The 16,249-nt window shown below is 37.0% G+C and overlaps 1 long non-coding RNA gene across 1 annotated transcript in view; it reads right to left on the bottom strand.

The window, feature by feature from the left end:
• The window catches only part of LOC125273462, a 64,205-nt gene that overhangs the window by 45,497 nt on the left and 2,459 nt on the right, over positions 1-16,249 (bottom strand). Inside the window, exon 2 of the long non-coding RNA XR_007186074.1 lies at positions 10,288-10,483. This is a non-coding gene — a long non-coding RNA (uncharacterized LOC125273462). The remainder of the gene's footprint in view (positions 1-10,287; positions 10,484-16,249) is intronic.

The following is a 16,249-nucleotide window of genomic DNA, read 5'->3' as shown; positions in this document are numbered from 1 at the left end:
ATAACATTAAACTTATGAATTTAATCCATCCTTCCCCTCTTGCAATGTCACTTAAAGTCACTGTTAATTTATTTGTAGCTTAATACTGATGGACAAAGGTCTCCATTTCAGCTCGGAGACACTGAAACAGGTTTATCTTTGCGGGTTATTAACCTTGACCCACTGCGAATACACTTCACTTCCAGGGGCCTCCGGTCCCACGCCATACATTTTTATGCCCTTAAGAAGTTCGCCCCGGCAACAGCTACAGTACAGGCTGTCCCATCTCTCAAAGCGCTTTAAACTCATCTTAATTGTCACATGGGAGCCGGCGACGGGCACCTTAATTGATCTGACCTTTAGCTGTGCTTTTTAATTTCCAATCCGCCTTTCATTGTTCCATCTGCCACTTTTAAAACGACATCTGGTTAACTGTACTTTACCGGGTGATCTCTGTTCAGTTATTTTTAAAATGTAATGTATGCTTCAACAGATGTTAGTTTTTATAGACTAGGCGCAAAATTGTGCTCGGATATATTCGCAGTGTCTGCAATAGTTCCCCCAGCAATTCAAATATTGACACCAGGAATTACAAGCCTCTTGGCCGCCAGTGAACTCCACTATTATGTGGAAGCTTCTTATTTTGCAGCCTATTAGCAAACATCAATTCAAGCTGTATTTTCTCTCATCATATGGCATAAATAAAACATAAGCCTGCAGTTTATAAAGCGATAAACATTATTTTGCAGCGCAGGACTCGTTTTTACAAATATGACTGCTGTCAGCAATAAAAGAAGACAATTTGCTTGAATAAATAACATACTGATGCCGTTGGAGAAAAGATTAAAATATGCTTACTGTAAAACAATTGTGTTGTCTATTGGAAGGTCATATGGCAGAATATCATAATGGTCATGTACAGTTAAATCCTAAAGGCGTTTCAAGGATTATTGTTGTGGATGTATAAATAAGCTTTACTGCCTTAAAGTTTTTTCATCTTTTGGTGTACTACTGTAAATAGGATGTAAATAGAATCACATCTCTAAATAACATCTCTTCAAATGATTATCTTCAGTGTTGGGAGTAACATTCAGTTAAAGTGTGTTATTTACACATATTACTTTTGGAAGTAAGAAGTAATGTGTTCATAAAAAACATGGCCTCAACAAAAAGGATGACATTATATGATTTCCCTTTATACAGAAAAACTTTTTTTTAATTATCTGTTGTAATATGTTTGTGGTAAAGAAAATTTAAAATAAATTCATTCAAAAAATTAAATGCGCAAGAAAAAAAAAACAATAAATGTTTTTGATGCAACACAGTCTTTGATTAGTAAAATTAGTAAAATTCCACAACACAAATCATCTTTCAGTATGTCAGATATTAAAATGAATCTCACTATCAGCAGTCTCCTCAGTTCATCTGCACTTCCTCCGTCTCTATAATGAAACCACACTAGTGAAGAGATGAGAAGCCAGTGCTTGGGTTCCACAAACTCTTTCACATCCTCACACGACGGCTTGTCGATTTTTACATCCCTGCTTGAGAACTTAATTGTCTGCCTTTACATTTTCCAATAGATAAATTTCCTAAAGCATTATATTATCATGGAGATGACTGTACCTTCAGGGGTGTTAAATTAATGGCATATAATTGACTAATTAAATGCTTATTGATTAGCAAGTTCCTAGGTGATGAGGACGCAGGAAATGGCTACTTTTACGCATGAAAAAGTGCCCATTTTATTCAAGTCTCCATCCCAGGAGTACCAGAGGCCATGGACAACAGATTTTGTGTGTAGAACAGGGACTTTCTGCCATCAGTGTGGCATTCTGTAGCCATATTTCGATAAAAAAAAAAAAACATTTCACCCAAAAATGAAATTGTCACCATCATATTGTTCCAAACACATGTGACTTTGGAACACAAAAGAAAATAACGAAATTACAATGAATGAGACAGTGTTACTTTTAAAAGTAATGTGTTACAATATTGCGTTACACCCTAAAAAAGTAGCTAATTGCGTTACACATTGTGTTACACCCTAAAAAGTAACAAATTAGTTACCATTTATGGAAAGTAATGCATTGTTTCTTTTGTGTTACTTTTTCCACACCTGGGCTAAACAAAAAAAACAAAACAATGGAAGTTCTATTTTTAGAAAATGTAAAGGCCCTTTCACATCATAAGTGAAAAGAATAAGCTTCAGGCAGAAGTGCAAATTCACTCCTGTACAGTAGAGGGCGCAGCTCAAACAAACCTTTCAGCTGTGCTGCCATTCTGGATTGCAGAAGAATAGGATGCAGGAGAAGAATGTTCAATACTCTTACTTTAAAAAAAGAAAAAAGAAAAAGAAACAAACAAAGAAACACACAAATGTAATGTTTCATCAAAGGTCAACAGAAAAGACAGTTAATAAAGTGAGATTAAATACATAAAGTATACTTGTATTTTTAACATATTTCATGATTGCAGGTTTGCGTAATATTCTGAGTTTGTATTTCACGGTTTTTATTCACTTTGAGGAATACTGAATATGTTTTTGTGTAAGTGAGATGAGTAAATGCATGTTCACATTTTGTCTAGAACCACTATAACCATCATGTTTACTCCTCTACACAGGGACGTGCACAGGAATTTTGAGGGGCAGTTGCTCTGACCTAAAAATAGGGCACTCCCCTACCAATAATTGACTCCGCTTCGAGTCGTGACCGAATCACCGCCTCAGGTGTGCATTATTTTTCGAATAATTCAACGGCCCGTTGTCAATTATTCTTACTTGAATCACAGCTTAAATAGTGTTTTGACATGGACAACCCAAGTGCATTTGACCTCAAACTTGCGTCTAGTTCACTTTCTAAAGTAGCAATCGCTTCTCAGGTCGACATTAACACACTGACAAAATTATATTCAGAATTAAAAATATTTTTATACCACTTTTTAATGTGTGATTGTGTAAAGGTTTTCACGAGACACCAACCTTTCGCGAACTTGCTTCCAACACTCGTTCTCATGGAGGCGCGGTGCGCGCGGAGGGGAGGGGCTGTGCGCGCGCGAGTATGTGAGAGAGACGCGTGAGTGAGAGACGCAGGGAAATGAAATGCAGCTGAACGTTTGCTCTATGAAAGACATTGACAAAGACGAAAACTAAGGACATTTAATCTATAATTTTATTTTATTTTAGTTAGTTTTGCCAAACACACATTACAGTTTTGGTTAGTTATCGTTTTTTTGTAATGCCTCGTTTTTATTTTTATTTCAGTTAACGACGATGTTTTTTCCCACCTAGTTTTCGTTTTTTCGTTAGTTTTCCTTACTCACCTTTCCGACAACGTTAAGTCGTCTCACCCGACAACCGCGACAATCTCCTTCTAGTGCTGCTCATGCAGGCTCAGCTCAGGTGCCGGTCGCGTGCAGCGCTGCAGCCACGTAAACAGAGTTTGCCCTTCCCCTACTGACTTTCACTTTCGGACGGGTGCCCGAATATGGAAGTGAATGAGGCTTTTTTTTTATCTAGGCCTACGTGAAATTCTGCATCCATTGTACGATTTTTTTATTTATTTTTTTCCACCTCGGAAGGGCAACGTGAGTCGAGAAGGGCATATGGGCAGTTGCTCGGGCAACCTGAGCAACCCCCCTGTGCACGTCCCTGCCTCTACACCTCACACTCGATTTGGGGGACAGGAGAGGTGTCAGTCAATAAATGGGAAAACAAAGTAACTTGTGTTTTTTGCTGTAAATGTAAAAGTAATTTGTTACTTTACTCGTTACATGAAAAAAAGTTATCTAATTATGTAACTCACATTAACTGAAACATTAACTAACGCATTACATGAGTAGCTAAGTTACTCACACTAATTCACTCATGTAAAGCGTTACGATTAGGGATGGGCATTTTTCCAAAATATTGTATTCGAATATTTGGGCTCGTAAAAAACGAATATTCGAATATTCGTTTATTTAAATGAGGTTAAACGAGAAAGACGTTATTGTTTTATATTCATCAATATTTTGTAACCATTTCTGAACAAGCTTACGATTAGGCAATATACACAACAAGCTTACATTATATCTCATTATATTCTTTTAGTTCAAAGCATTAAACAATATGTGTAACGTTAAACAGAAAATATTAAGAACAAAAGCATTTAATCTCAAGCAGCGCGAGCGGGAAAAATACTAATAAAGCAGACAGCGCCAGTTATTGTACAAAACGTACATAATACACTCGAGTTGGATGGAATATGGTTATCGTGTTTATATTGTTTCACATGTTCATGTTGAGAAAAACAATAATATCCACATGCTCGGGTCAGAAAACGAGCCGCGCTGACAGACGTTGCAGAGACTAAGATAACAATACATAACGGTGTGCTAAGCTAAGTTTCTAAGAGTAGCACTTTGTTTTCTGTTCGTAAATATATCTCCCTCAACGAAACTTAAAGGAAGCATATGTCTCAAAATCATTTTGCTATCACATAAGTTATCATCTGCGCTTAACTGTCGTGGATGCAGTGATGTACAGCTGTCTTTCCTCACTCGACGGGTATTTAGATTTCATGTGCTTTCTCATTATGGTGTTGATATTATGATAACTCGGTTTCATTAATTAATTTGATCAAAAGTAATTCCATTTTGTAAGATAATTTTCATCTAAGTAATTCCAAACTTTGCGAGGCAGACGACAACATTATAAACACGCTCCACAGCGCCACCTGGTGCATTTAATTATAACTGCGAGTTTTAGTGCTTGGGATTTATCATGGATTCATTGCATTTACGGCCAGCAAAGCAACATAGTAAAATTCGAATAGTATTTTTATTTTTCGAATATTAATTACAGAACGAATATTCGAATATTCGACTATTTGTGCACATCCCTAGTTACGATCAACACTGGAATGAGGACTGGAAAGGAAAGGAAAAAGGACAAAAAGAGTATCATAAAGGTTATACAGTTTGAGTGAGAAACAATCAAAGACTATAGATAGAAAGACGGTTCACTTCTATTAGTTATGAATGGGAGAAACTGTAAAAGAGCAATATAAAGTAAAAGAGCCAATCGCTGATTGATAAAGTCATTGTGTCACTGCAGCTGCCGTTAGAGGCTCCGGTTCCCATAGAAACCTGAGACTCGCGCTTAGGACTGCACATGCGCATTGGCTCGTCTAGCCTGAAAAAATATATATTTTTTAATGCTATTTGAGCATAAGAAACAACATTTATAAGACAGTTCATGTCAGATTTTGTTGCTGATTTGAAATATTTAAGTGAGTTCGCCATGCAGTTTTTGAGATTTCAGGATTCCCCCATTCTAATAGATAGGACTTGGTCTTGGATGCCCGAAATAGGTACCCGGAGGCGTTGCAAATATGGCTGCCGAGTGAACAGACTTTCCTTGAAAGGGACTTTGGAAACTATTCAAAATTTAAGTCATCATTTCATGATAATCCTCCTTCTAGTGAAATGTTAACCAGATCATTAAGTCATGACAAGTTGAGTCCCATCAACAGGGCCGTAGCTAGAGTAAGCTATCTGGGGCCTTGGCGGCCCTGCCCATCAGTTTGACTTGTGAATGAATCATTTAGACCATTTTTGTGAACTGAATAAACTGATTTCATTCAAAAAGATCTGACAATTTATTCATGAATCAGACATCGCTACATCTCTCATGAACACACCAAGGACTAAATTAGTAATAAAGACTTAATGTTCTACTTCTCACAAGATTCTCACACAAAAGACAGAAAATGACAATTTTCATTTTTGTGTGAACTATTCCTTTAATCTGAATAACATCTTTCTGTACAATAATAGGATGTAACTATCTACAAATTGCAATGTGGTATTGGTCACGGCCTCTTTTCCCTGACATAAATGTAAATACAGAACAGGTTAATTCCCTACAAGGTCCGTGTGTTTGTATTTTAGAGCAGAGACTTTGACATGTTTCCTTGCTCAAGGTCAGAACAGCAGCACTCTCCAGCCACTGATGGACACACGTGGTCCCTCCAGAGCGAGTTTGCTTGTGTGCGTGTTCACCCCAGAACATCTGTTCACCAACAGCCCTGACCGCTCTGATCTGACACCACCCTCGGCTTGATCGTACCACCCAATTCCCTCTCCGGGGCCAGATGGCGGCCTGCTCCCTCCTTCATACCCCTGCTAGCTCTCTCCTTCCCTTTCTCTCTCTTACCGGAGCTGCTTCTGCAATACCCGTTCAGCCACCCGCCCCACAGGTATCGCCCCAGGCTCGGGCCCTGCCACTCACTGTTGACCAGCCTCTGGTGGCTTCATTGGTCCCTCCTGTCAAAAGACAAATTGTTCGACAGCCTGAGCTTTTATGAATTCAGCCCTGAGGTCTAGGGCTCGGGAAAATAGGTTAAGGAAAATCCTTGGCCCGAGATATCCAACTTTGAGTGGGAAGTCGAGGTTTTCAGAAAAGTTGAGTTTGAGCAGGTAGAAGTCAACAATGAAAGGTGAAGTTAATCATCTTAGTTTGGCTACTAAATGCGGTTTGCATCAGGCTGACCACAAGAACAGTGAGTCACTATGAAGTCAATCCAGTGTATTCAAGTGCTTTCAGAAGCTTTCAGTGGTGGGAGAAATAAAACATACAGGGGGGAATTCAATAACAATGGTTTTAGTTGAATATTTTAATGCTCTGTTTGCATTTTTGTATCCAATTCGATAAAAGAATTTTGCAAATAAGATAAGGACTCAAACATGGCTCATTAGTTAACATGTACTAATAATGAAGTGTACTTCTACAGCATTTATTAATCTTTGTTAAAGCTGCAGTTCATAAGTTTTGTCTCTTTGTCGCCATCTCTGTACGAAACCTGCAATTGCAGTTATTAGCGCCTCAGCGCGGGTGAATCCAATGCTTTGAGGAGAATGTGTGGCTGTCAGTCACCACACCGGTGGATACTTCGGAAACACAGATTGTAGTCCTGGAAGTATGACCAAAATAAGAATTTTCACCTGAAAAATGTCATCTGAACAAGTAAGTAACAAATGTTTTGTTCTGACCAGCTGAGGAAAAAAAAAACATATATATATATATATATATATATATATATATATATATATATATATATACATATATATATATAATAAATCACACTACCAATGGTGATAAAATCTAACAATCATTTAGCTCGTATCACATCAAACTGTGCTAATTATTATTGTTATACTTTGCTCTCAAATTGTTAATGTTAACAACATCAGCATTGCATGACTACGTGTAATGTGTAAGGTAAGGAGATAGTTTTGAAAACTGGCTGGTTATGTACTTGCTAAGAAATTTAATTTGGATCATTTTTAACCAAAAAAAAGTTACGGACTTATTGAAGTGTTACTGATTTTGTGCTGGATGTAAACTTGACAAACTTTACAGGGAAACCAATGTGCGTTCACACTTGTAGTTTGGTTCTCTTGGTTCTTTTGATCTGGATCTCGTTGTATGTGTGTACATATGGTGTTTTTTTTACCAGCTGAAAACTCATAGTGCACTTATAAAATGTGTAAAGGAGTGAAAACAAAGATCTGCTGCAAGGAGATGGTGGTTCCGATGCCTGTAATGGGCAACACAGCTCCTATGACGAGAAGAACCATGCTTGAGTATTCTGTCCGTTTTAGGTTCGCATTTTGGCATCACACCCTATTTTTGGTTTGTTTATACAGTCAAACCAAAAATTATTCAAAAAATATTAAACTATAGCAAATAAACTGTAATAATTAATGAAATGTTCAAGGTGTCTGAATACATTTTGGTTTGACTGTATGTCTTTGGTCCATGTTGTGTTCATATTTCAGTCAAACCGCACCAGACAAAGGTGGGTCTCGGTCTGCTTGTTTGGTGCACACCAAGGTTTGGATGGCAACATTCACACTTATTCAAATGAACAGAGCAATCACACTAGAGTTCGATTTAATTGAACCAAACCTGCCAAGTGTCAAACACCAAAAGTGGTACAACAATTTAGTGAATTTGTCCCATTACTGGACCAGAACCAGTCTACAACTGAAGAGATGCACCTATCAAACATATCTGCATTATTCACAAAATTAGTCATTCATAAACAAGCAAATAAAATATATGCAAAATCAACATAATTTAACACTTGTGATAGTATTTTAATCCTCATTCATTGTTAGAGTTCTCTGTTTGTAGTTGCCATCTACAACAGGAAATGACTCTCGAATCACCTATAGCCAGTGAACAATCAAACTCACACGCAGAGAGAAAATCTGATTTCTGTCGAAATTCCAGATTGCATTAATTAAAACCTTTCTTCACTGCAAAGAGGAAAGCGCAAACTTCCTGAGTACTTACATAATAGCTCAAAGAATTTTTCCTGACCTGAGCTTTCAGGTATGCGGACAGGCCGCCAAATCCACACAAAAGACTTTAATTCTGGATTTCAACAGCTGAGTTAACCAAACACACACAGTTCCTATATGCAAGCAACCTGTGCGCTGAATGTTTTCCCGAAGTACAAATGTAGCCAAAGGTATTTGAAAAGCTGAGGGAATTTTGGTACAATGCCCTCCTTTAAATGCTCTGGTAACCACAGATGAGGCACAAAAAAAAAAAAAAAAGAGAGAGGATCATTAAGTGGCCACAACATGAATCTTTTTAATTACTCATCCCTGCCTTAGTCATTAACAAGAGGGGGAGTCTCCACTGATAATCCGTGTAATTGGACAATGGGCTTCTCTCATTCAATTATTGACCACTGGCTCTGTTAGTGCACTGATGTCTTGCTTTGCTTATTAAGACCATGGGACGGTTTAATCTACTGTAAGGACTATATATCTTTATTTCACCTATATAGACACAGCACACTGGTTCACTGTAGACATATGCAGTAAATACAGTATGCGTATGAGCCGATAAATTCCTTGCACTACATATATTGTGAAATAACCAATAACATTCATAAACAGCAACATGATAAAACTAATTCACAAAGAGGCATTTTGAATTAAATCGTGCTCTGATGCAACTCAAATGCATTGATGGTTTCATTGGCAATGCAGGGCCAGTGTTAATTAACCCTACTTACAAAATCCGCACCTCCAGCTAAAGCCATTTTCATAACTATTCCCAAATATGCCCCTTTTATTTGCTACACAATTAATTCACTCAAATGAATATTTCCCTGGCAAAAACAGTCATTTTCAAATTAACAGCTTTTTCAAATCATTCCACATAAATACAGATAAATACACTAATGTTCCTTTAGAAGTCAATGTGGCATGAAAATTATTCCAGTGTGCCTCAGCAGAGAAAGAGGAATGGTTTCGGTTAATGAAAGCCTTCCCTTAAAACACTTTATGAAAAAGGCTTACATTTAGGTCGATGATACATTTGTATGCTATACACAAATATCTTTTCAGCTAGAAAAGAATCATTATGAGACCCTAAGTTATACCAGCACACAGCATTTGTGAATTTTAAGCACTAAGACGATGTATCTCGAACAATAGGTGATCATTTATGCCAATCATCACTGCACTGCTTTAGGGCCAAAAGTACGCTACTCACTACAAAATCAAGGAGCTCTGTTCTTTGCAAAGACAAAAGTGTCATTTTTCAGGAAGACGTAAAATGCATGAATAAAAAACCTGTCGTTAAAATTAAAATAGATATAAGATCAGTAGAGTCTCATTAATTGTGGTCATTACTACTTGCAGTTTATTGATTTTAACAATGCAATAGGCTCAAATAATGTCTAGTAAAAGCTATTCTCTGCCTCGGAGCACAGTGTAATCAACAGATTGTTAGACATGCATTTTCTGGGCCTATGACAATGCCTGATATATGGGGTCGATGAGAGTGTTCCTAATCCATCCATTGCTACAATTTATTAACTTATTATAATTGTATACACAAACATTGTGGTGATTTAGGTGACACAGTGGAAAGATGAAATCCGTTTATATTAAAAGGGGTGCTCACCCCTGAAACACAGAGCTGGCAACACCTTTCAACGGCTGCTTTTAACAACATGGTTATTGTTTTATTGATCAGGATTTTATTACATATTTGACACCCATGTTATGTGTTAATCGAACGGCGTATAATTTTCTGACACATATTTTACGAGATTACGACCGCAATTAATTTAATAACTATTATTTTTTTGCACATTTCTGTCTGAGCGTGGTTTGTGGGGGAGTGGACCGTTTGTCTTGCGGGTATTGTCAGTCATGTACGCGCTCTCTCGGCGGGATAGTGCATGACCTGAACAGAGGGGACGGAAATGGCCGACGGTGCACGCTTCACAGACTCACCTCCACTCCTCTGTTCTCGCTCAGCCTCCTTTTGTTCCGGGGAGTGATATCACTATTAGCAGGGCCATTCGTTGACGTATAATTCCACCTCTCTACACTTAAATGTTCCCATTTTATGGGAAAATTATACGACGGCAAAAGCTTTGCACATGTATACTTTGGTAATGTCACATTTTTCAGCGAAGGACGAGTTAACCTATAGGATAAAAGAAGAAAAAAATGTGTCACAAGAGCAAAAAGTAGCATTGATAATATTCATTACAGCACTTTTCTCGCACCTCTGCTACAGTTATTGAAAACTAACACACTATATCTGAAAAGCACAGTAGAATACAAGCAATGCTGTGTGCTAATGCAGAAATAAAGCAAAAAACTGTATTCATATAAAAAGAAGAGACGAAATCAGCATGTGCTCTCATGTATTTCTCAAGAGTACATTTGCTGAAGGTGGCAAAAAACTGTATCAGAACTATTAATTAATTTGTTCATCTCATTCTCCATAATTGAAAGATCTTATTAGCCCAGATAATAAAGGCTCTGATACTCTCCCACCTGAACATACAGACAGCACTCTGTGGACCTCTTTAGTGGCCTTGTCAGCAAATGTATTATTTGGCACCAAGCATAGGTAAGAACTTGCAGGTTTTTTAAACTCATTTTCTGCCTTTTTGAAATCTTCACAGCGACTATGTTCTGCAATAATCAGCTTCAAGACCTTGAGTTCCCAAAGGTCCTTCGAACAACTGTAGAATAATTGTTCGTCACTGGTATTTGAAGTCCAAATTGCTTAATAATCATAAATTTTAAGTCAAAATATGGTAGCGAAGATTTAAAGGCAGAGTCCAGATACTTTAGATGTGCATTAGGCATATTTTTCACGCAACAAAATTCATACTGTTTTAAATGCCACTATGAGAGGTATTCTCAGCTCGATTTTAAAGGATTAGTTCAAGGTGCCCAAGAATGCTTTTTCACAAGATGTAATATAAGTCTAAGGTGTCTCCTGAATGTGTCTGTGAAGTTTCAGCTCGAAATACCCCATAGATTTTTTTTTATTAATTTTTTTAACTGCCTATTTTGGGGCATCATTAACTATACACTGATTTTTTTCAGCGCGCCGCCCCTTTAAATCGCGTGCTCCCTGCCACACGAGCTCTCGACTATATTACAGCGCATTTACAAAGCTCACACAGCTAATATAACCCTCAAATGGATCTTTACAAGATGTTCGTCATGCATGCTGTGTGCATACATCGAATCATGTGAGTAAATTATTTATTTTGATGTTTACATTTGATTCTCTATGAGTTTGAGGCTATGCTCTGTGGCCAACGGCTAATGCTACACTGTTGGAGAGATTTATAAAGAATGAAGTTGTGTTTATGAATTATACAGACTGCAAGTGTTTAAAAATGAAAATAGTGACGGCTCTTTTCTCCGTGAATACAGTAAGAAACGATGGTAACTTTAACCTCATTTAACAGTACATTAGCAACATGCTAACGAAACATTTAGATAGACAATTTACAAATATCACTAAAAATATCATGTTATCATGGATCATGTCAGTTATTATTGCTCCATCTGCCATTTTTCGCTGTTGTTCTTGCTTGCTTACCTTGTCTGTGCACAGATCCAGACGTTAATACAGCCTTTCCTTGTCTAATGCTCGAACATGGGCTGGCATATATGCAAATATTGGGGGCGTACATATTAATGATCCCGACTGTTACGTAACAGTCGGTGTTATGTTGAGATCCGCGTGTTTTCCGGAAGTCTTTTAAACAAATGAGATTTACATAAGAAAGAGGAAGCAATGGGGTTTGAAACTCAATGTATGTCTTTTCCATGTACTGAACTATTGTTATTCAACTATGCCAAGATAAATTCAATTTTTCATTCGAGGGCAACTTTCAAAATGAAAAGCATCAGATTTACTCAACCTCAGGCCATGGAGTATATGACTTTATTCTTTCTGATGAACACAATCAGAGTTATATTAATAAATATCCTGACACGTCCAAGCTTTATAATGGCAGTGAATGGGGGCAATGAGTTTGAAGCTCAAAAAAAGTGCATCTATCCATCAGGATATTTATTAACATAACTCTGATTGTGTTTATCAGAAAGAAGAAAGTCATATACACCTAAGATGGCTTGAGGGTGAGTATTTCTTGGGGTAATTTTCATTTTAAAGTGAACTAATCCTTTAAGGTGGGCATAAAACAGAAGTTTTCTTCCCTATATATTGTGATTTATATCCAAGTGAAAGAGCTCCTTGAACAAGAAGAATGTAGACCGGAACTTGATTTTGTCCTTTGAGAGAGGGGGAGTTATTTTGATTAAAGATTATGAAGACACATGAATTTAATAATAAATACGGCAATATTCCATAAAAACAAGAATTGTCCATCTTGATTTCATGGACACAATGTGTTTGAATGTATTCTGCAGATTTTTACCCCAAATCCCCAGAAAATGCATAAAAAGTTTACCTGGCATTGACAAAATAGGCTGAATGGCATCCTTATATTCCTTATACACCTCCTCTAATTCCCAAATCAGTTTAAACATTTGACAACAAGCAAGCAGTTGGTTGCACTGCACTGTTAAAATCATTCAATGAACAATTTGGCACATAGACGCCACCATTAAAAGCACATTCGAGCACAGCAGTCCAAGGTAAGACATCAAACAGACCCAGGAACACAATAAAACACTCACTGTTGGAACACGCCAATCAATGAATACCAGCTGTTGTGGACGTTTACATTGCACTAGAGGGTCTTTTACACTGTTTTGTAGTTGTGGTATGCAGTCTACCTTGAGCGAAGAGTATTTGAGACATATCACATTAAAAGATACAGGGGGATATGCTTCAGATTTGTCCCAATTAACCTTGTAATAAGATGTATCAAAGGCCTTATTAATGATGGTAATGAGAGAGATGAATTGACAGTGTTTAAAAACAGTGCTGTATGAAGATAAGCCTGCAGCACTAGTAGACGGAGGGAGACCAGACTCATGAAAATGTAGGACAAAAGAGATCCTTACCAGCAAGGACACACACACATAGATGGTGAGAGAAAATACAAGGCTAGCATTGTGTTACCCTTGACTCTTAAAGTATATATGAATCAAGGAGCTTATTATCTGGTTGACACCATAAGAGAGTTGTTCCCTCCTCAGCACTACTTAGGGCTCACCTCATAATGTGCCTGCGCTTAAACCCAATCATAATCTGTCTTACGCAATAACAACAAGACAATACTTTACTGAGAATGTCTGATGTCATATCATAATTATACTAATGGTAAAGAGCTCTCATTGCAAAAAAAAATCAAAAGGTGCATTTTAATTCATATGGTCAACTGTTTTCTGCTAAATGGCCTGTGATGACTGAAAAAATAATATATGGAATTTGGATTATGGAAGTCCAGTAATAAAAAATAAGTTAAAAAAAGAAAATGTGGCTACAATGTGTCTAAGAAGGTTAATATAATCCGCTCCTCAGACAGGAATATCTATATTCTACTGGAAAATCCATTTAGTGCCAAGACAATATTGCCAGGAATATCAATAATTCAAAAATATTCATCAAAGATGATCATTTTGACTTTGACATCTAATTAAATAAAAAACAGAGAGTCAAATAGTCTGCCTTCAACCAATGTGGGGCTATCAGTTAATAGAAAAAAAATCTATTTAGTCATTTACTGGGTTGAATAACTTCAAGGGTTTTCCGATCCCCTCTTGGATCACCCTGGGAATTCCCAAGTGAAGCCATCGCCTTAGGAAACCTTCACTTTCTTTGTTTGAAAGAGAATCCCCAAAAGATTTAAGTCATATACTGTTTAACTTCACCAAATCCAATTTCCTCCTTTTCTCATATGCCTGCTATATTTTGCAGTATTGTGAGGTCATTTATCTGTAGTCTTAATTGGAAATTCTGATATCTATTTTGATTGTCCTTGGGAGGGATATTTCTTTGTCATTTTCACTGGAATAAGCTGGTATGATGGCCTGGTCAAGTAGCTGTCCTCAAACATTTGATAGAAGCTGACAAAACCGAATAATGCAAGGGAGATTTACTGGCATTATTAGCAGCCTGATGACATCATAACCTTGCTTTAAAATTAAGGAATCATCTGTGTTGGAACTGTCAGGAACAATTGGATTTTATTTGTTTAAATATCTCTCGTAACATAGCTTAATATACAGAGGCAACTCAACTTGCTGCTGGCCAGAAGACAGGGTGTGCTCAGGAAACTTCAAAAACAATCAATATTTTTGAAATTTCATGATGCCAGTGGTGCAGAAATTACACTTCAGCTCTAAAATCTTTCAAGTAACTTCATTTTACTCAAATCAATCCACGAGAGCCTTAAGTATGAGTCTATCAAAGTCATTCTGTTTCAATTCATCCATCAAGATGTAAATCTTAGAACTCAGTGTCTGTGTATGGGGGATGGGAAGCTATATTTATCATTCAATTTAAAGCAGCAAGGTTTTTCTCCTTTTATACAAATGAATTAATCTATTTTTGTCATTACGCATAATGTATTTCATTACTGGAGGATAAAAGAGGGGTTAACTCATAAATAATTTAGAGAAGGGAATCGGGTTGCAGTATAATTAATTATCAACTGGATTTAGAATATGACTCCATGAAAGATCATTTTATCTGTCTTTGTCTCAAGGTAAGAAGGAAATATTAACTCTGCATATTATGAGACAGCTATATTCCAACATGTCTGATATTTTACAATGTAAAATATATGCAAAAAAACAAATATATATCCATTGCATGTTGTCCTCATGATATACAGTATAGCTTAAAGGTCCAGTATGTAATATTTAGGACGATCTATTGACAGAAATGCAATATAATATACATAACTATGTTTTTAGTGGTGTATAAAGACCTTCCATAATGAACCGTTATGTTTTTATTACCTTAGAATGAGCCATTTCTATCTACATACACTGCGGGTCCCTTTACATGGAAGTCGGTATTTTGCACCACGTTTCTACAGCAGCCCTAAATGGACAAACTGGTCTACAGAGTGTGTTTCTTCACTATGTTGTTCTTCTTCTTTGTTGGTGTTTTTAGAGGCAGCCTGCATCGTCACTATGTTGAATACGCATGAAGAAAAAGTAGTAATAGTAGTAGTAGTAGTAGTTGTCATTGTCGTCTGGTTTATTAGAAGCAGAGACCATTCTTTGTTAGAAATAAGAAGAGAAATGAAATTTGAACAAATGGAGAATCACACATATTATTTTGTCCAAGAGACGACAGAATGTCAATCTTCGTCGTCAAAGAAGCTAAAACATGATGCAAATGGGGAGAAAAACGTCTGCTAACGCTATTTCGCTGTCAGATTAAACGCCTTGAACAGCGTAGCTATTTACCATTAGCTAGCTACTTCACTACTCTTACCTTGTACTAACCAGCATGCAAAAAAACTAGCTAAAGTCAGCAAATAAAACACTGACACAATGATGAACAAGTAACAAATATTCGCAATAACATATCGTTTTAAATATAATTTCTTAATTTATCTTTGAAACCTCATTGCTTGACTGGCTCTCTGCTGTCTCAGACGACAACATCTTTGCCACCATAGCTTCTCTATTTGCTTTGAAAGTGAGGGGTGAGCGGTGGACTGAGCCATTGGTTGCAATTCGCAACCTCACCGTTAGAAGCCTCTAAAATTTACACACTGCACCTTTAAAGGTACACTATGTAACTTGTGGCCCTTTCACAGTTAAAAAACAAAACTGCATGCATTTTGCGGAAAATAACATTGTTTTGGTTGTGCTTCGGCTCTGCGTGACGGTGCGTACGAATATGAATCTTCACAATAGATATTATGCTTTACAATGAACAACATATGGCAAATTGGCCATTTATGTTCAAGAAAATACCTTACCTGTTGAATAATAAAAACATGTCGCTTTT

Source organism: Megalobrama amblycephala, linkage group LG8 (genome assembly GCF_018812025.1).
Source record: "Megalobrama amblycephala isolate DHTTF-2021 linkage group LG8, ASM1881202v1, whole genome shotgun sequence".
NCBI lineage: Eukaryota > Metazoa > Chordata > Actinopteri > Cypriniformes > Xenocyprididae > Megalobrama > Megalobrama amblycephala.
Note: the sequence above shows the minus strand (reverse complement) of the source record. Positions and strands in the feature narration are given on the sequence as shown.